Source organism: Gambusia affinis, linkage group LG11 (assembly GCF_019740435.1).
Source record: "Gambusia affinis linkage group LG11, SWU_Gaff_1.0, whole genome shotgun sequence".
In the NCBI taxonomy this organism is placed as follows: Eukaryota; Metazoa; Chordata; class Actinopteri; order Cyprinodontiformes; family Poeciliidae; genus Gambusia; species Gambusia affinis.
Window position 1 is genome coordinate 14,348,133 of NC_057878.1, and position 22,486 is coordinate 14,370,618.

The window sequence follows — 22,486 nt, forward strand, 5'->3', positions numbered from 1 at the left end:
GGCTTTATATATAAAATAAAGGGAAGAGAGTTTGAGAGTGTTTTTTCGGTCCTTAAATATCATAAGCCTGATAATGATGTATTTTTTAAGTGAACAAGTATTGAAAGGGCTCAACTGGTGCAGACTCATTTTATTCAAAATTAAATAAATATATTTTGTTGCTAATAAATAATGAATAAATACTTTATCAAAAAAAATAGATGTCCCCATAATACAAATATATATATAAATAAAACATTGGGAGAAGCTAAGTTTGTCAATCACAGTTTTACTTCTGCATTTCAAGATTTATTTATTTCAGGATTCATTTATTTTATTATTTAATTTTATAATGGTGTTTTATTTTGTAAATTTGCTTTTCATATTGTATCCACTATTATTATTTAACTAAGTTTTTATTGCAGGGTCTTTTTTAGCTAAGGCTTTTTTATTCAAATGAGGGTCCGGGGTTTTCTCTGTGGGCCTTGTCTAGTGATGGGACTTGTGTCTCTTTGAAAGGAACCAAATCCTGCGTATTTGTTCACTTCCAAGAGCCATTCAAATCTATTTGTTAAAAATATAGATTTTTCTAAGAACAAGCTATTTTATCCTATAATTTTGTATTAATTGTTTTTGTGGTTGATCTTCACTAAACATATAATCATTAAGTAAAGAAACAAACTAGTATGTTCTTGCAAAAAAATTTATGTGTACCTCTATACAATATAAAATTTCAAAACATTTAAAATATGCATGTGGGATTTTTACAAGTGTTGTGTGTATCGATACATTTTGTGCTACTTGTAATATGAAAACAAAATAAAAAGAAAAATGTAATGAATAGTTGAAGTAAAAAGTTAACTTGGCTTGCTTTGACAGAAACAAAATTGCTCTTCTGCACAATTAAATATGACAACTAAGGCAACACATTAATCAAGGAGCAACAAATACGAAGAAACCAAGAAGAATTGAATGCACCGTGGCTGTTTTCTCCTCCTCTCCCGCTGCATGAAGCCTGAAACATTATGGCAACAAGGTAGCGCACAGAGCTACATACTGACACCATGACAGGTGACGAAAACAAACAGGGATCAATGAACATGCGCTTTGTGTGCTCTTACGTTCTTGCAAAGTTTATAAAATAAACTATATGTGTATGTAATGTCATGAGGACATATATTGAAATATGTATTGATGACAATGTTTTTGTTTATTCATAAATCAGACACAATTATATATACTGTAATTGCAGTTCTACTTCTCCAGTAATTTTTCCCCATTCCAAAACCTGAAATCAAAATAAAATGCAGTCATTTATTTATAAATTCTACAAAAGGAACACGTCTTGTGACAAGAAGTGCTATTAGTTAGAATGCTCCAGTTAAAGTCCAGACTTAAATCTGATTGACAATATGGGGTAAGACTTTGGTGCTCACAGTGGCTCTACATCCACATTACAGTGCTTGAATTATTTGCAAAGAAAAATGGGGGAAATATTTTAGTTTCTCGCTGTGCAAAACAGGTAAGGAGGTACCTCGACTTGCAACTATTATGACAGCAGCAGATAGTTCTACAAATAATTGAGTCAAATTATTTGAGTCATAAAACTTAGTTGTTGCAAAATATTCTGAAAACCATATTTTTCCTTCTTATTCACAGTTTATGCTTATCTACATTAAACTCCAAACTAAATACATTGAAGTTGGTGGTTGCAACATAACTGAATAATTTATAGGGATACATTTTTTTTTTTTAATGAAAGACAGTCTAGTTACTTCAACTTTGATTTTACTTATATGTATTTTAAAAGACATCCCCTTTTTCATTAGAAAAAATTTAAGTTTATGATATGATCCAAAGATGACATCAAACCATCTTCTGAAAGCAATCTGCGGTTGTTTTTATGAGCGTTTCTGGAGCACACCTTTAGGAAATGATTTTCCTATCAGAAGTACCCTGTGATAATAAATATAACACTGCTTTTATATATATATATATATATATATATATACTTATTTATATGCATGTTAAATGTGAGACTTGCCAGAAGCCGTTCTTCAGCTTGCAGCTAAGTGACAGTAAGCAGAGAGCTACAACATTCTTTGTGCAGTTGCAAAATCTGCAACTAGTTGGAGAATTAGATCTCCGTCTTTATTTTATTTTTTTTTTAAAGATCCCCATCATTCACTATACCTGTACGTCTTATGCAAAAACATTATAAACAGGAAACATTTTTGGAGTTGTTATAGCTAAAGTATCTTTTCTCCAAGGTTTCAATATTTATTTATTTTTTTTGCCCCACTTGACATTTTGATTTTGTTTTGAGTACCAACAGAATAAACAAACGTAAAAAACAATATGCTTAAGTACTTCAGAGCAAAATGTGGCACCACATTTGCTCATACCCATGTTAAAGGTGCTTAAAAAGTCTTAAAATGCATTCTTTATCTATAGCAGAGGCATAACAAGCTGAAATATTTAAGAAAAATGTTTAATTTTGTGTGAATTTACTTAAGTGGATGTTTAAACAAATCATTGTTTTTTTGTTTTTTTGTTTGTTTGTATGTTTGTTTGTTTTTACAAGGTAACCTTTGGCAAAGTGAATAAAATCCCTAATAACTTTTTAAGATAGAGTAAAAACCTAATAAAGTTTACAGTATTCATTCCAGGGTATAAAAATACCTTCAGATAAAGGCCTATATCACTTTGCTTTTCTTAAAAATGGCAAAGACATGAGAAAAGTTTTTTTTTATTTTTTTCTGAAGATATCTTTATCGTCATAAAATTATGAAATGAAGAATGTCCTGTAGTGAAAAAAAATAAACATATATATATATACATATATACATATATATTTCTTTTTTTTTTTTCATGTCAGGGATTTTTACTCATCTTTCTCAAGGGTGTCAGCATTTGTGAAGTACTTTGTGTTAACAAAAGACAATTTTGCCATCTAATAAAAGAAAGCATCTGGGAAAAACATTTTCTTTCATACTGGTGAAAGTGAACCATCCTTGCTATGAGGAAAATAAAGGACACATAATTTAAACATTAGAGTCCTCCAGCCATGTGAAGTTTTATTCATCTCCGTGCACCTTGAAAATGAGTGAAGTTATGCCAGAAACTCAGATGGTATGTCAAGATGCTTTTGGGATTGAATTCTGAACTGAATCCTTCTTCATTGGTTGAGATAAGGGATTTTATAAGGAAAGCTGTAAGCCAGGAATGGGCCAGTCTGACTTCCCATAGCATGATAACCTTGAGTATAAAACAGGTTTTTGTGTGTTTACATATAAACCTGAAGAGAAAATGTTTTACATGATCTGATTTCTCATATTGAGAACATAAAAGCAGTAGTCATCCGTACTTCCCTCAAAGATAAGACAAGATGGTGAATATTAAAATAATGTTAATTTTCTGAATATACAAACAGAGCACACATAAAATTAACAATCCCTAAATTAAGTGGTAGTGCTAATTAAAAATGAAATCATTATAATTTTTTATGTTCCAGCCTTGAAAGTCATACCATTTAACAAGTTAGCAGACTATTTGGTCTTAGGCAGAGCTTGCAGTAGGCTGCTTGATAGACATACTTGTAGTTTGCTCATTGCATAAACTCATTGTATGAATGGCAAAAGTTTCCTTATCCTGCATTTATATTTTTTAAAAAAGTCAGTTAAACCAAATAGTGATTCATAATGCAGGATTTAAAAAAATAAAGAAAATAAAGAAATAAAATAAAAATAAAGAAACAAACAAAAGAATGACAAAAATGTGAATTGGTCCTTCAGCCAGGTAGCCTGCAGTGCAGAACAATATGGTTTAGAAGTTGCAACACCGTTTCTCTTAAATAGCAGGAGAAAACTGGTCACTCTGGCACTTTCTCTGGCCCCCCATTTGAAGGACTTAAAAGCACAGAAACTGGTCAATGAATCAAGGTTCAAATGAAAAACAAAGACCAGCCAAAATAGACTTGAAATTTTGTTTCGTAAAAATTTTAAAAAGAACCTTTTTTTCTTAGCAAAGCTGTCAGTTTTGTTATAACCTTAATCCTGTTGGCAGCCCACTGCCCCAAATTGGGTTTTCAAGTACTAAGACATTAGTCTAAATAAACTGAGAAACTCTGAACATCTTGTCTGCAAGCTACATTAAAACTTAAATAAGCAGCATCTCCTTATTAATGCCTCATATCCTTGGCATTTACAGACTTTAAAAGGGACTGGGTGTTTTTTTGTGTGTGTGTTTTTTTTTCCTAAAAGAAATCAAATACAGCTATTTTTTACTGGCTGAACTAAGACTGGGCAAAGAAGATGATTATTCCAGCCCAATGAAAACAGACTTTGAAAAAAAGCCAAACAGTGAGCCAAATTGATTAATGTGTTGTTAGATTTCTACCAAGCAAAGTGACATGGAAATAAATGTGCACGCCAAATTTCACCACTGAGTAATGCTTTCCCTAATTCAGAGTCGAAGTACGGCTGGGGTGATATGCATGTGTTCGTGCAAGTGTACTTCTACAATCTGCTTTTTCTTGTAAACAGGCGACAGAATTAACAGGGAAGTCAAAAACGTTACAAAAAAAATGCCATATGTCTCCCCACATCCGTTCTCATCCCCAACCCATTCCTAAAAGGTGTCTAATGTTATTTACTGTGTTTAGTTTTCATAGGGGCCGTCAGTAATAAACAACCCTCTCACTGACCCCCTTTTGGCTGAAAATTCCAGACTCCACACACACCTCATTTTAAGTGCTTGTTAAAAAGGCGTTAGCGACAGCAGTCTCCTCTGGGAGGGGTTCAAAAACACACCGATCTGTCAATCGTGATTAATGTTTAACACAAAAAATGCATATAGACTGAGGAAGTCATCTGGCAGGACTTCACACAGGATTCACTACGTGTTACTGGGTCACGACACACTTTCCTCACTTTGAATTGGGCAAAAAATAGTCCTCTGCGAGCCTTTTTAGTGACAAAGTGGGCCAATATCTGCATAAAGTGGGGAAGCTAATGTGCTCTGTCATACGCTCAAGAGTCCTGAGTCTAAAAAGCTTCACCCTTTAAGTGCTTTGTCTGCCATCATAAATAGGATAAAAAAAGGGAGAAAATAGGTACTAGACAGAGCGAGACAGCGTATAGAAACAGACCGAGCCTTTTAGAATCGATAGACAGTTTATTGAATCAATACGCAGTTTAGTGCAGCACAAAACCTGTCTTTCTGACCAAAGAGGTACATGTTGAATAAGATGGCTGATTAGGAGTCGTGGAGACATAAGTGATCATCTCAGGAGCCCATCTCTGCCAATCTTTAGGTCTTTGACATTGTTGGAGAAACTGCAAAGGTGCGGATGTCACAAAGCTTTGATGGAGCACATCAAATGTTAAGCTTCACGGTTTTGCTTTTATAGCTGTTAAAGAGCAGAGTTCTCATTAGCATTCTGTGCAAGTTAGCTCTGCAGTTAATGATGCAGCCACCTTGGCTGGAGGTGGTTTCAGTTTGAGTTAGTTGGGTTTTTCAAGGTTTGCATGAGTTTGCATTCCATTAGCACATATGTTCACTCTTCCTTCTCTCAGAACAAAAAAAAAATCTTCCATGACAATATTATATTCATATGTTTTATGAGTACAAAGGCACAATGAAGCACTTGTCTATTGCAATCATCAAAAAGCACATATTTTAGATTAAAAGCAAAGTGCATCACATGTACAGACTCAAAAGGAGACAATTACATTACATAACAACTAGTACATGAAAATGTTGCTTTTAAAATGCACCTGCTGATTAAATGGTATCCTCTTCTGGTTTTATGGTTAGCATTTCCTTGCATTTTAGTGTGCATTTATTCTTTCTATCAAGCAAAGAGAAAGACATTTTTACAGATCTCTCTCTCTCTCTCTTTCTCTTCCTCTTTCTATCTATCTCTTGCCACAAAAGGCAAAAATTGCATGTGCCAAAAAATATCCAGATTCATAAAATTATGCCCCCGCACACCGACAAGAAAGTTTCCTTCACGGATCACAGCTGCACTAAAGTTTGTGCACATGGTCAATGCAAACCACCTCATGAATATGTTTATTTAAATGTGCCAGCTGATCATGTTACTCAATGATTAACAATGGCAGACACTGGGAAAAGAGGGGGGGACCCAATTTCACAGAGGCAGGTACCTTCCTGGAGGTATCAGCTGAGATTATACTGTCAGCAACTTACTTACACGCTACATCACCCTCTTCCCCCTCCCTTAATATTTTACCTTTCTTTAGCTTAGAAAGTATTCCCATATCAGATTTTCTGTTTTGCATATCTGCTCTGTCTGCACAAACCCCAAGTCGGTTATGGCAGATGGACGCTCGAACTGAGCCCAGTTTGGCTGGAGGTTTCTTCCTGTTAAAGAGGAGTTTATCCTCCCCACTGTCTGTAAATGCAAGCTCAGTATGAAGCATTGTCATACAGTAAACGACACAATACAAGTGTTTCTTCACTGTCGCTATCCAGAAGGAATGAATACTACAAGTCAGAGACTCTTTGCAATCTGCTGGGTTTCCTTAAACTAATTTGAATAATAAACTGAACTTAATACACAAATTAAAAACTAATAAATAATTGTGTGTATGAATGATTTGAAATTACTTTTATTTATTTTTGAGCTTTTGCCTCAAAATAAAAAGTTTTGAATTCCCTCTATATAAAGAAACTGAATTGAATAGTCAATGTAGACACATTTTTTTTTTTTTTATGTGTGTGGGATGATGTAATAGGCCACAAAGTCCTCAAGCCCTCCCAATCATAACCATCTTTAATTTATTTCATGCTTCTATTAAAACGAAACATTTTAGTTAGAGGTCATAACATGTTCACTATCTCCTTTTGGAGTTGCTTCTTTTCTGTGTTCAGCCTACACACAGGTGGAAAACGTGAGGCTTATGAGGAGGATAGTGCAAAGCTCCAATGAAAAGTTCTCTGTTTTGCATGAGCTGTATTAGTATGAAACCCCTAAATGCCCATGTTAAACCCACACAGGTGTTTTCACTTGTTGTAGCTGATTAAAGCTCGCCTGAGCATTGTGTGGGTGAAAATAATGTTGACGAGTGCTCAGCTGACATCTCTCTCACTCTCCGGTTGGGTTTATTGTATCTGTAGAGTCAGTCAATTTACACCTCTATGATTATTAGTACACAGAGTTTGGGGACCTTCTGTAATTACAGACAAAGCTCTGCCCATTAGAGCTCTGATACAGCACAATAACTAAAAACGTCTGTTAGACGAACTTCAACAAGCCTCGTGCACGGAAACAGACTTCACAGAAATTAATTACTTGCGATGAGAAATATTTCTAAAAGAACATTTGCTAATCAATTATTACTTTTCTTTACCTAAAAAGGGGTATAAAAAGACTAATAGTTTATAAACAGATTGAAAATTGATTGCAGAAAACCAAACATGAATTATTCCTGAGTCATCTAGTTAACATTCTGCTTTTAGGCTGCAATGCAGGTTTAACATTAATTTGGTAATTTTGTTTATTTTAAGCCTGCTTAAATATGCAGAATGCATTTCTTTCTTTTCTAATTAATGTGATCCAGACTAAGAAGCTTACTATTTCCCAAAGAGGAGTGTTTATACTAAAAACAACAGTTCAGGGCTAAATATCTGTTCATTGTATATTGAAACAATACCACTGATAAATATTGAAAGTGATAAATAAATACCTTTTCTATTGTTTTCCTAATCAAATCAGTAATTAGAAAAAAAACCCTGCAGTCATGTCTTCTAAAAAGTGCAAATGAGTGTCATTTATGGTGTAATGATTCATCTAGATAGGAAACAGACTGTTTCAGTGACATGAAAAAAAAAATAATAATAATAATAGAAAGTTAAAAGTTGTACACAAAAAGAGTGTAGCAAGTTCTTTTCTGCAAAGATTGTCAATGTAGGATGATAGGGTGAGTTTTGTGGAACTAATGAGGTGAAGAGGAAAGATTTCTCCCCACAACCAAAAGGCTTCATTATTTCAATGCAGCTAAATTCCTCCATAGGTAAAACACAGATTGATGTGGAAAAAAGTGACACTTACACAACCAAGGACTAGCATGCCAATACACAGTAGGATAGTCTTCTTTGTATTAAGATGCCAGATGTTGAAGGAACTTGCTGTTGCGAGCCACAACAAATCAAAGACGCTGTTTCCAATGTATATCGGAATTCAATCAAAAGTGACAATAGAAAATAAAAGGCCACTACAGACAAAAGTAAAACTTAAAAATTTGTGTGTTAGTTTTCTCTGGTAAAACTAAATTCACCTACTGGGGGTATAGGGTATTTCTATTCTATTCTATTCTATTCTATTCTATTCTATTCTATTTCAATATTTTGACTCAAGGGTCACAAGTTAATACATGTTAAAAGGAAAACTTGTAAACATACTGTGTATTACTTTTTGAAAATCTTACATTTTAAAACACAAAACATATCTCAATGTGACAAAAGCAGGGATTTTAGTTTTCTTTTTCTTTCTTTCTCTTTTCTTGAAGCTACTTGTCAAAATAGATAGTAGGCAGTTACCAAATCAGGTTGTTGATGGATTTTTATTTTTTTCTAACCAGGGGCATTGATACACATCAAGAGAACTCAAATAACAGACTACCCACAGTCCTTACTATGATGTTTAACCAAGAGATCAGTCTTTTGGCATTAAACTATATAAACTGCAGCTGCTAGTAAGCCTGCATCCCCTCTGAATGAGCTAAAATAGGTTACCCATAAGACTCCTCAAGTTGAGTAAATATTACAGCAAGCCAAGCCTTTTAACATCTTAATGAGAGCATTTGTCTGTGGGAACTTTTTAGTCCACTGATTTTGGGTTTATACTTTGATTGAACATTTGTGAAAGCATAATATCTCCGTGGAAATACATGTAGCCCCGGACACAACCTTGCATAGCACTTTGTCATCAGGGATAAACATACAGTGAGATTTAGGATTATTGCAGAGCCACAAATTATTGTGTAGTCCATGATTGCATGCAATCTAGTAACACACCACACTCTTGAATTTACCTACTGGTATTGATGAACGTTAACATTCTCTTCATTTTCACAGGCAGCTGTTTCACAATAGAGTTTCACAAAAAGCTTTCAGTAAATACAACAGGAAAACTGAGACCCACGAACGTGTCACGAGTCTCCAACCGTGATATTGTGCTACTTGCTCAATGTATTTATTGCTGTACAGCAACTTCATCAACATCTAAGGTAAATTGTGGCCCTGAGCAGGTTGTAACATTTTCCGAACTTGTAATTTGTGTCGCAGCAAAATGCTTGTAACTAATGTGATCCTATACCACAATAAAAGCATAATTTGTTTAAAGAGGTTTTCTATATATTAAAAGGGTCACTTTGTGTTGCCAATATGAAACTCCCCTGTCTTCTCCTAGTGTACCTATTGCATTATCTGCAGAAATACACTGCTTGGTCAGAAACAACCAATAAGAGCCAGGAGGAGGGTCTAAGAGCTGTCAGTCATGCTTGTGCTCACACCTTCCCCCTTGTTCTCTGCTATGAGACAGCAAGTTTACGACAAGAGAGCCTGTCATGAACGTTCAGGATAGTTCGCATAGCGATCAGTGACGGTGGATAAACTGTTTTCCTGTAAGAGTAAGTTGTTTTTCTGCTTTAGTCACATTGCTCAGCAATTTAGTCAGAGAAAGAGTTTTCTCTGACTAAATCAAGCAAAGACTCCCTCCACCTTGTCTGCTCCTTTTAATGTTCCTTGTTTACTGTTGCCCAGGATGATCAAACTGACCAAACTAAAATAACTGGTTGTGTGAAAAAAAAAAATCAGATTGTAAAAAGTACAAAACACAGTTTCTATCTACAACTAAAGACAGCCACCCATTACTTTTATTAATTTGATGTTTAAAAACTGCAAGTAGAAATCCATGGCTCGGATGTTTAAGCAACTAATTGTAGGTATTTTTTAAGCAGAGAGCCCAACTAAGTAGTGAATATCAGCTTGTTGTCTGTGTTTTTCTGACTAAACAACAAAAATCAGCAAGTATTTATTACATATTGTTATAAATATGTCTATGCATCACAACCTTAAACGTTAAATAAAATGTAAAATATGTAATTTAGATAAGTTTACCTAAAAAAGAGATCAGGACATCTGATGAATCGATGAATCTAAAGCTGAATTATTTAAATCTAAAGCTGAATTATTATCTAGATAACTGTAAATAAACCAAAGACAGAAATCCAGATAAAGAACTTCACAGTGTGACGCATAAAGCTTGAAGTATCATAGTTTGGGAATGAAACTTTCCAGCTCACATCACTGAATTCAATCCATCAGAGTTTTAGAGGGTGATTGATTAAAATGTAAGACAATCTTTAAAAGAATATCAAGCTGTGCATAATAAAAATGTCCCAAAACAATGGACAAATATTTTATTTAAAAACCAAAACACAGTTTTTTTCATTTGCTTAAGTGGAAAAATTATATATCTATGTTTTTTTTCCAGAGAAGATAAAAAAGACACTGATAGATAAAGAGCACTTGCTGATAAAGAACTAAATATTTAATGAGGTGCCCTACATTTTTCAGACCTCCTTTTTCTCTAATATATAATTTGACCTATTTTTTTTACCAGTTTTAGAACAGGAACTACTAATGACAATCATATTAACATTTTTACATGAAAAATATATCAACGCGTTTTATTAAATCAACTCTAAATATAACATTAAGAAAAGTGTGACACAATGTGCTTAGCGTCTTACAACCCCAAAGATGTGACACTCAACACCTTGTTGAATTTGTGTACTTGCCAGTGTGGAGAAATATGAAGAAACATCAAAATTGAACAGATATTTTACTTTTGATAGAGAAATTGAAATGACCAAAGTTGCAGAGAAAATATACTTTAACAATAGACCAATTTTTTTGGCCGTACTGATGTCAAAGCTGACTTCTGTCATCTACAGAAATACTCAGATGACTCTGCAGTTGTTGGGTGTTTCAGAGATGGACAACAGTCTCAGTACAGAAAGCTTGTGGACTTCTTTGCAGGTGGTCCACAAGATCTACATTCTCCTGAATGTAGATTTCAGGAGAAAGAGGGTTAGATTAAACCATACTTCTATCGTGGGAGAAGTAGAGACGGTTAAGGAATGTAATTACCTCAGAGTTCACCTGGACAACAGACTGGAATTGAAATGCAACAGTGAAGTTGTCTATAAGAAGGGACAGAGCAGACTGTACTTCTTGAGGAAGCTGGGATTCTTCAAGGTTTGGTGCAAGATGCTGCAGATGTTCTATAAGTCTGTTGTTGAGCGGGTAATTCTTCTGCTGTCATCTGTTGGGGCAGCATAATCAGAGCCAGAGACCTAAAAAGGCTCAACATGCTGACAAAGAAGGCTGGTTCTGTTCTGGGGACGACTGTGGAACCTCTAGAGATGCTTTATTCATAAAATCAAGAAAATAGTGGACAACCCTGACAGTCTTCTTCATGAGACTGTCTTAGAAAGCAGACTGAAGATTCCTTCAGTCAAAGGAATCTTCTAATCCACTGTAATACAAACCGTTACAAAAGATCTTTCCTGCAAACAGCCATCAATATCTACAATAATTCTTTAAATAATTTTAATTAATATGAGTCACAACAACATTTAAGTTTTCTTTGGGGTCATTAAAGTAGTTTTGAATTTGAATCTACCAGCTGTACAGATTATTTCTCATGGAAATACTAGCAAACTCAAGACAAAACAGCCTCTGTATGGAACATATATGTAATTTAAATAGTACTATATAATTAAGACACTAATATATTAAAATAGATTTGAACCACAAATTTTCTTAATTATCCCACACAAGTAAAGTTATGGTGTCTACTTTCTCTAAATACTAAACTAAATTCTATACAGTAACAACAACAAATGTATTCCAAACCTGTGTGAGTAATCGAGCATTATAAATTCTGCACTGGTTAACAACTAGAACATAACACTGTCTGCAATAACATAAAATGTTAGTATTTATTTTTAGCATGCGCAATGTAAAGATGTTAATATATTTAAATGGGCTTCATAAAACTTGACGAGGCCAGACCTCATCATTAAGTAGTGTAAAGAATGAGTACAAGAATACTATAACTCTTTTTCAAAAGCTCCTCTCTTGTCAGATATTATCTGTTTTTTTTATTTTCTCGTTTGGATTTTATTTTATTCCATTGGCAATGACTTACTCCCCCACCAGTAATTATACTAGGATATTTATAACAAAATATAGATCCTGGTTTGCCAAACCACTTTGCACTGACTGACTAATGATTCAAACATAAAATGGCACCTAACTGAAAAGAAACAAATAAACGTTCGTCGACATAAGGATTATAACTTCCCGTTAATCAAATTATAAATTAGATTTTGCCAAAAATGTCTGCAATCCCAGAGATAACACTGTTTGGCATTTACAAAAAACTCTTTTTCACCACCAAGGTGAATCCAAAAGTGTAGTTAGCTTGAAACCAATAGGCATTTTGGGATTCACCTTGGTGTTAGTTTTTGTTTAGTTTTATTTTATTTTATTTTTTTAATGAAAAAACTAGAGTGCAGGAACACAACACAAACAAGCAGAGAATGAGTTTTAATAAAGTTTATAGAATATTATGTTTTCAGCTAATATTTTTTAAGTTCACATTTATGATAGAAATCAATCTTTCAAACATATTAAAAAAAAATTCCATTTATATTTTTGACCCAGACATTGAAAGGAATGAGTCATACATGAGAATATACTGAAAACCATAGTTTATTTTCACACTGATCCCTACCCTACAAACCTTTGCAGAGGATTAAATAATATTAATTAAAAAAAACTGTACTCTGAAAAAGTGTGAATTAGTCCTTTTTCAAAGTGAAGGACCTGCAAGCTTGCATGGTTTAGTGTCAAACCTCATTAAGGTTAAGGTCAGTCAAAATATTGATCTGAATGCTAAATATGTGTCAGTACAACATAATGAAAGCAATAAAACACAATCAAAGAACTGTCTGACAGACAGGCATGGCATGCCAAAATGCCTGAGTATAAATCATTCAGTACAACTATTAACAGCAGGGGAAAGGCCCACTTTGTCATTTCAGGCAATAACTGGGAGTAAATTTGAATAAGTAAATGTTTTGCTCTGTGGGAGCACTAGGATCAGAAGTGTTTGTATTTGAATCACAACACGGTTTGCAATATTGACCCCAGAGCCACGACTGCAGTGAGATCCTCTCCCAACAGTTCTGTTTCTTCTCCTTCTGCTCGATCTTCTTCTAGAGTCAGTAAATAAGTCATTTCTTAATTAAGTTTTGCAAACAATTCTTCGCAGAATAATGACACTTTCAAACATCCTGAGAGAAATCATGGCAGTGTTGTTTATTGCTTGCTTCAAGTTCTTTCAGCCAATAAAAGGGGAGTTGGATCCACGTTTTGAACCAGTATGCTTTGACTGACACAGACTCCACAGCAGACTATGATGCAATTCCTTCTATCCAATCCACTCTCATTTTAATTCTCATTGTGATCCGTCTGCAACAAGGACACTGCATCTAACCCAGAAAAAAAAAAGGGAGAGGGAAAAAAAATGAATGATAACACTAATCGCTCCAGATATTTTAACCTTCGTAATTAAACCATCGTCTCTTCAAGGTCACTTATCCTACTGACAAGAAAATGTTTTAATGAAAAGCATTTATGAAGGCTCCAGTGAGATATGTGTGTGGCTTCTCAAACTCCCAAGTCCTTATCTCCAAATCCTGGGCCGGATTTCATGCAATTCTTGAAGGCAAATGTGTTCTTTTCACCGCTCCCTTTCCTGAAAACTCTACATGTATGGCTGCTAAAATGGAGTTTCATCCTGGCTTAGATGAGGTGAGGGAGCATTTACATTTTCTCAGTTCCTCCATTTCTACCTCCCCCCTCCCCCCCCACCCCACCACACACACACACACACACACACTTTAGTGAGGGATATGCAACACAATCACTTGGCATGACTTTTAAAATCCCACAATCCAGCAGTTCTGTGAACACACCTGCTGTTCTAAACAAACAAATCATGCTACTGATTACAACCAAATCAAATGAAATTAATACACAATTTATTTAATGGGAATTTATCTAAATTAGATGAAACTGGAAGGCCTATGAGAGGAATGGAAATTACAACTTTGGCAGAGGCAGCAGACCTGCCTCCAGGTTACATGATTGGTCGACATGCTGCCAGGCTGCTTCAGTGGCTACGCACCAAAGGTACAATAAACGGGAATCTGAGCACAGTTAGAGGTGCTCTGGAAAAAAATGAATGTTTATGAGGAGTTTCCTTTTGGGGATTTAGCTCTTGCACCAGAGGGAGGAGTGATTGCGTGGGCTCTCGTCATATTTTTTTTTTCCAATCCATTTTAAAGACTCTTCTGTCATATGTGATCCTTTCCTTCCATCATCTTGAGAAAGGAGATTAGAGCAGGATCTGAATACTATAAAGCACAGTGGTTCTTTTCTTCTTTTCCTTTTCTTTTCATAACCACGTCTCTTTGACCTTGACAGAGAACATCATGAGGTCAAGAAAATGTGAGGTAGAGAAAAAGTGAGTTGGTTGCAGATAACTTTCATTGTAATGATTAAGGAAGTTAATATTAAAATAATATTTTTTTTTTCCAATATCCCAAATTTTGGGGAAAAAAAGAAGGAGAAAATAATTTTCCTTGTTATAATTTGTTGGACGTTTACAATGCACTACAAAAATATTCATAGCTCTTAAACATTTTCAAGATACAACCCAAAACTTCAAGATTTATTGTGATTTCATGACATAGATCAGGCTTCCTCCACTCTTCAACCTGCACCACCAGTGTCAAGGTCTGGGGGGGAAGACATCTCAAATCCTTATCGCAAGCCGCTCATCCAAGCTTGTTGCAATTCACAGCGCCCACGTCTTCTGCCAGGGTCCGAGCGGCACAACCTTAATTCATTCATGTCAATAAAACTTTGCAATTCCAGTTTTTCTCCGAGTGAGTCTCTCTAGGTTGACTTGGTTACACTTGAGGTTTTTTTGGCTGTATTACAATAAAGAGGCCTGAATAACAGTACTTCTTATTTTCACTTGCAAAAATATGTTTAAATCAAAGTCTGCAATGTGACAAAATGTAAAAAAAAAAATGTTTTAGAGTTTTAAATAACTTTGCAAGGCTACATAGGTACTCCTATTCATTTCATCATTGCTCATAATTGTTAAAATTATGGTTAAAAGAAGCACCTCCTGCAAATTAACAGCTTATGTTGATTAACAATTAACTGCAATTCATCAGCATTAAACAGTAAGGCATATCCCTGCCCACTCGATTTGTGAAGCACAGCGTGTGTGTGTGTGTGGGTGCGTGTGCGTGTGTGTGTGTGTGTAGTCGCTGTCTGTAGATATTGCCCTGTGTGAACGTCTTCAGCATTTCAGTAAGAAAAATGTATGCTAGACTAAAATGTAACTTCTGCCTACGGTGGTCAGTGTTTATTCCATTTAGTCACTTTTTCACACTGTCATTTTACCTGCATGTTAAATTAACAAGAGACTCTGTGCTGCAGCTGAATTGATTGAATCTCTGTTTACAAATGGACAATTTCAGGGTGGCTTCACCGGTTTGAGAGGAGGAAATGAACCTGTTAAAGAGAAGAATTCCTACTATTTCTTTGTTCTTTTGGAATGATGAAAAGAAATATTTGCTACCTCCAAGGCTCTTTGAAAATTTGAAATGGTAATCAGTTAGGTGAACCACTGCTACAAACAGCTTAAGCTCGCTCAGCTACTCCCATCCACAGCAAAGAAAAAAGAGCAGTAAAAGGTCCATGTCAAATAAAAACATTTACTTTCAAAGATTAAGACATTAAAGTGCACAATGCAAAACAAAAGGAAAATTCAAAGGATAGTACACGATTTTTGAGCTGAGGTTCAGCTACAGATTATAACATTTATCATATAGCAGAAGCTATTTCTAATACTTTCAAAGTATGAATCCAAATTAGTTGTTACTACACGTAGTCTGAGAGGGTGTATATCAAATGACCTCAGAAATCTCCTGGCTGCTTGTGATAAAACAATTTTATGAACCTTTAAACAGTCGTCAAGGGGAAAGACAGACAGTGAAGGTGTGAATGTTGAGAAGTGAAGACTCAGAAAAGCATATTGTCCATATTGAGGCACCTGCTGCCCCATGCTTGCTCTTTTTACTGTGAATTCAGTTTAGAATGTATTATATTACTGATTAATAAGGAGGCAATACAAATGCAAGATTTTTCACATTGACATTAATAATGGCCTGAGCATATAGGCTTTAATGTGGCGCTGAATCTAACCCAAAATCAGCTTAAATTTGGTACCAAACTAATTATAAAGCCTAACGCTCTTCCAAAAGTGTATCTGGTAGACAGAATGAATACATGAGTAGAATACATTCGCCCCCACTCCCTTCCTTGAGCACATCACTTGCACTGAAGACACCAGAGTATGATAATGCCAGTGAGCCCAGTGGGCTAGAAGCAGCCATGTCCATCAAACAGTGTTTTTTTTTCTTTATTAATGTGTTTGTTTTTCTCTCAGGCCCACTCTCTGTTGCATTTCCTTGATTCAAGCTGTGAATCTCCTAAAACCAGTCTGTTGCTATGCATCACTAAGTCAGCAGAGTATGTTTTATTTCATTCTTTAAATAACTGTAATCATGCAAACAGTTGCAAGTAAAGAAAATATAAATTGTATAATCTGCTATCATTTATATGAACACATATCTATTCTATTGTGTGCACACTCTTTTTGCTTTTCTGGGTTTTCTGTATTTATCGTCACTCTTCAAGTTAAAGTCGTTCCACTGACTTGATTGCAGTGTGTGATGCAAATAAATCTTCCCCTTAAAGATTAAAAAAAAAAAACGTGTCTATTTTGCGCATCATTTCTTACAAAGTTTCTTTCAACTATTTTCCTGAATCTAGTTATTTCTACTTTTGTTTATATTCCAATCACTGAGTTAACTTTAACATTGATTCTGCCATTAAAATTGAATGATGTTCAGGCCTCTCTAACAAATTATGGTAGATGGTAAATTTCTCCAGTAATTACTGCCATAAACAATAACATAGTTGTTTTGAGAGCATTTTGAAGTAATATATATTGTTAATGGTGGAATATGTTTTTCTCAAAATACTTTCATTTTGTAAAGAACACTTAACACTGGAACTGGAAGACCTGTTAATGTCCAAGATAAAACACAACCATACAAAAACAATGAATGAAATGGAAATAAAAACCACACAGAACTGAATTCATAAATAAAATGTATTATGAGTTTTCTGTAAACAAAGGTAACCTTCAAAAAATATCAATCATCGCAACGGAAAATATTAAGCATATACTTTAATTAATCATGTAATTAATTTTATTTTGCTGTGCTGTATTTTTATTCTCTGCCTCTTGGCCATGAGTCAGTTGACAAATAGGTTTTTAATCTCAATAGGATTTTTTTTTTATTCTAGTTAAATAAAGGTTAAATAAAGAAAAATAAAATTGCATATTGTGACAGGCTTAATCATGTCTGTTTTCTAAACTTATAACTTACAAAAATTATTTCATCAGCATATTACCAATTCTTCTATTTTTCAACAGCTCATTAATTTATTTACACATCCATTTGTTTTCTGTCACTTCTCTGGGGCCAGGTTGCAGTGGCTGTAGACACCAAAGATCACCAGATGTTTCTCATCAGTTTCCTCTTTGAGTTTTTCTCTTGAGAGAGACTTAGCCTAACCCAAGTCAGTGTCTGTCCTGAAATCCCCTGTCTTAACACCTTCTTGCACAAAACACTGGAAGACATGTATAAATCCCTACCAAATGCCCAGTCTAACTCAAGTTGCTCTTTTTTTTATCCCTATGAAGAAAAACATTACTGTGAGGTTCTCCAAGAAAGCTAAGCTCCTCTACCTATGAACACTGGTCCATAAAGCTTTTTACTGTCACCCTCCTTAGGCAAAAACTTAAAGGCAATTGGTTTCTCCCACCAATGGCTGATTTTGATGGGTTGAAAACTGATATAATAGTCTTGCATCTTTTGATAAACTATGTAGTCCTGATTTTTAGATCATTTAACACTAAAAATAATACATAATATGGCTTAAAGCTAACATTAAAACTGTTAGTCTTGTGCCTGTGTATTCATTTGTTTTTTATTGCTGCAATAGAAAATGTTGGCACCACTGAAAGCTGTAACATACAAAATTGCATATGAAAAAATTGTTCTCCACTCAATCTGCCCACTCATCCATCCATACCATTGAGCATACAACGCTTTGCAAAAGCAATAATACCTCTTGAACTTTTTCATATTTTGTGATGTTGCAATCAAAATAGCACATATTTGTGAAGGGGAAAAAAAAGTTAACGAGAAATGGTTTTTAAAAGTGTGCCATGCATTTATGTTTCATATCCTTTACTCTGGCTACCATAAATAAACGACAATTCGACCAATCACCCCGTCTGATCTGTTGAATTTAAATATAGCTGCAGCTTTTCTATGAAACCACTAGCATCATACTATGGCATATTTTTCTACAGTTGGGAAAAAGGAAGCTGGTCAGCATTGTTAGGAGGATAGAGATACTTACATGGGAATCCTGGAACAAAACTTGCAAGACGTGAGTGTTGGTTCAGGGTAAATCGTCCAGCAAGACATTAACCCCCCAAAATATACCCAGATCTAAGAAATGCAACATTTCTAAATTTCCTCTTCCTCAGTGACTCCTCAAGATTACCATTGGCTTTGGACTTTCACAACATGTAACAGACAGCACCAGCACATGACAAGAAACATGCAATGGATCTGCTTATGTCCAAAGGCCTTAACATTGTTGATGTGGTTGTGAATGATGTTGGACTTTCTGACCATCACAATGTGCTATTTAAAATAAACATCCCTGGAATAAAAAGCCAAAGCAGAGCAGTGGTCTTAAGTATGAGACCACTGATATCTGCCCAGATCTTAAAACCACCTTTCTGTCTGCCTTGAGTGCCTATTGATTACCTTGTAGATAGCTACAATTTGAATATTGTAATAGTTCAATAATATCAATAAAGGCAAAAGTGTTGCCTGGAGAGAAAGCTCATCATGAAGAAATGCTCCAACAGTGTGAGCTTAAAAAACAAAACAAAACTTCAGGTTTATTATGTCATTCATAAAGAATGTTTTCATGCTCCAAATCTGGAGCTACAACTGTAAAATAATGCTGCTTATCATAATCAGCAAAAACATTTCTAATTTCTGGATTTTTGCCATTTTTGACAGGCTGATAAACACCCAAACTACCTGTTCTTTCAAAATATGTGTCCAAAAAGTCCTGCACTGATTTCGCAGCTTTTTTCAAAAAGTAGAACAAGCAGTAAGTGGCTCTACCTCTGGCAACATGGTTTTGTCTCCGCTAGAATCTTGAATTTAATTTGCGAAACCAGAACTTTGCTCTAAACTTTGCTTCATACAGAGTGTCTGGAATCTCAGCTACTAAGAGAAAAAAATGTTTGCTGGAGGGGTAAACTCTGATGAAATTTTAATCACTAACAGTTGGCTGTGACATAATGCACCAGTTCAACGCTATGAAGCTTACCGGAAATTGCTTGCACTGTGAACAACTATCTTCCACAAGAGATGTGCTGACCCAAACAAGTAGGCTGTTAATGTTAATTCAGTATTTGGAAATGTGGTCAATATTGACTGAATAGCCATGTTAAAGCAGACTACAACTCTAAAACCGTGCAGCAAATTGACGTTATCGCTCACAACTTCCCCTTCTGTTAGCTGATTGGCCAGGTTGAAATTCAACCTGACAAACCGAGCTCAATGGGAGAATTCCCAGAGGGAGCATCAAAGAGCGACAAGAATCGAGTGGAATTGCATAGAAATACTGTTTCCAGGCTAAATTCAGAATAACAAATCAAATTATGTTTCTTTGACAGAAACAGTTCAAAATCTAAAACCTGTCACCCTGAATGCCTTGCTATGGTGCCCATAAGGTTGTTTTGAAAACATTTTTTTTTTGCTGTTTAACTTCCAAAATATAGCATGTTATGAAGACTTTCTTTTAGTCAGGTTAGTTTCCAGAGGCCCTGTAAAGCCCTTAACTCGACTCAATAGGGCTAAAGACCGCTGTGCATTCAAGAAACATTGGTGTTATTGTGAAACTAAATTTTTAATAACCTATAACCATAAAGTCTGTAACTAAATGAGCTTACTATATCAGCTTCCTATCACTTTCAAAACATTGCCAAATGATTCCTGTCAAAACTGGGCACAGAAAAGTGTGTGCATGTTTTTGTAATTGTGTCTTTACTGGTCTCTGTAAAAGTCATTCAGGCAGCTGCAGCTCATCCAAAATGTTTCTGCCAGAGTCGTTATCAACACCAGAAAAATAGATCACATCAAAACAGTTCTTAAATCCCTCTATTGCTTCCTTGTTTGTGAAAACATATTCTTTAAAGTTCTGCTGCTTGTCCATAAATTGTGAAACGGACTTATCCCCAAATACATTTCTGAGTAGCTTGTCAAGTACAAACCATAAAAATCCCTTTACTCATCAGATACCTGCTTTCTACAACCAGAGATAAACAAGGTGAGGCAGCATTTAATGTCTATGATGTGAAGCTCAGAAACAAACTCCATAAAAGCCTGAAATTTGCAAACCTTCAAGGCTCCTTTAAATTTGGAGTGAAAGCATTTGTCTACTGTATTTTTCTATCAAAAAAGTTGACTAAAGCACACTATGTAAAGTCATCTTTCTTTTAAGTTGAGTTCGAAATATACAGCATTAATATACCAACTGAGAGTAACATTGTTACTGAGTTGTGCTATAAAATGGCACTGTGTGCCTGGAAAATGCATAATACTGCTCCTTTAAAGCTGGATATGAATATGCATTTTCAATTTGTATTTATTTATGTTTTTCTTTAATTAAATGCTCTTAGTATTTAGCACATTAATGTCTCTTTTTAAACCAAAAAGTATGTTTTTTTTGTTAGTCTTTCCTTTAATGTCCAGTTGGGCACTTTGGATCACCTTGTGTATAAATAATAAAATATGATATGATTTTTTTGCTTTCAGACAGTCATGCTTCTTGTTGTTATCCCTCCAATAATTCAAAGAAGGACAATACCCAGACATAATGGTTTTACATATATGAAATACAGCTTTACAAAGTAAATATGCACTGGACTGAGAAAATCAGAAATCATGAAAAAGGTCTGATCTGCATGGGAGACTCTCCATATTATATTTTAATTCAAGTCTTTCTATTACGCCACAAATTTTATTCTGTTTGAGACAGTATCATTCAGATGTTATTTCTTAGCAACTTTTTTGATTTCTGAAGATTTTTATCTTCAGAAAGCAAAGAAATATGTGTTTATATCTGCAACTGCTGTGAGCCAGATGCCAGAAAAAGGCCCCAGCTCATACAGCTCTTTCACTGGAAAAGTCAAAACGTTAACAAGCGACATCGTAAATGTTTCCATCAAGTGACCTTGGTCTGTCCCGACAACCTTTGTTGACAAACCCGATCTGACATTTTGAGTGTCTTAGGTTGTTCTGTGAATGGGAGTTCAATCATCACATCATTAATGGGTTTGGAGTGGGGCCAGTCATTCATGACACTGTGCTTTATAGCTTCGCCAGGAATCTCTGTGCTGAAATGAGAACGTTGGAGATATTTTCTATGGAGCTATTTTCTGACCAGAGGGTGCCTTTGATTAATGGCTTTTTCCCGGCAAAGCCATTTAGGTAATCCAAAAGAATAATCTCCTCTGTCTTTGAAACCTTAAACCGAGCACACCGACCAGGGCTGGATGTCTCCTCCCCGTCAATTACAGACCTAATTAGTATTTATGGTTTTTGTCATCCAAGATGTTTTAAGTCAATTGTTTTGTCTTTTTGCTCCTGCCTTGTATTAGCATTTGTTGTTGTTTTCAATGTAAATCAAGAGCCTTTTTGTGCCCTTGCAAAACAATAGATGCATGTATGAATAGGTACAAGGTATCCAATAGCCTCTGGAGAGGCTATTTTGCATGATTATATTTATTCAGCTCTGCTGAAGTCTTATCCAACAAAAGCAATTTACATCTTTATTGATCATGGACTCTGTTTTATTAGTCAACAGAATCAAATTTTATCAACTCTCACTTACAATTTTTTTCAGAAAACTCTGGTGTTGCCCAATTTGAATTTGTGTCGGAAAGTTAATATTTTGAAATTTTATTTCTTCTTAGCTTCAAAACTCTTATCTCTCTCCACATGGTTGTAAAGCTCAGTAGTGAAAAAAGAAAAAAAAGACAAACCCACAGTAAGTAAATATAACTGCTTCCCTTCAAAGCTTGTTGACTGCTTCTCTTGACTCACATCTTCTGGGCATTGCCTTGGAGACCCAGCCCGTGCTCAACACCACAAGTGTT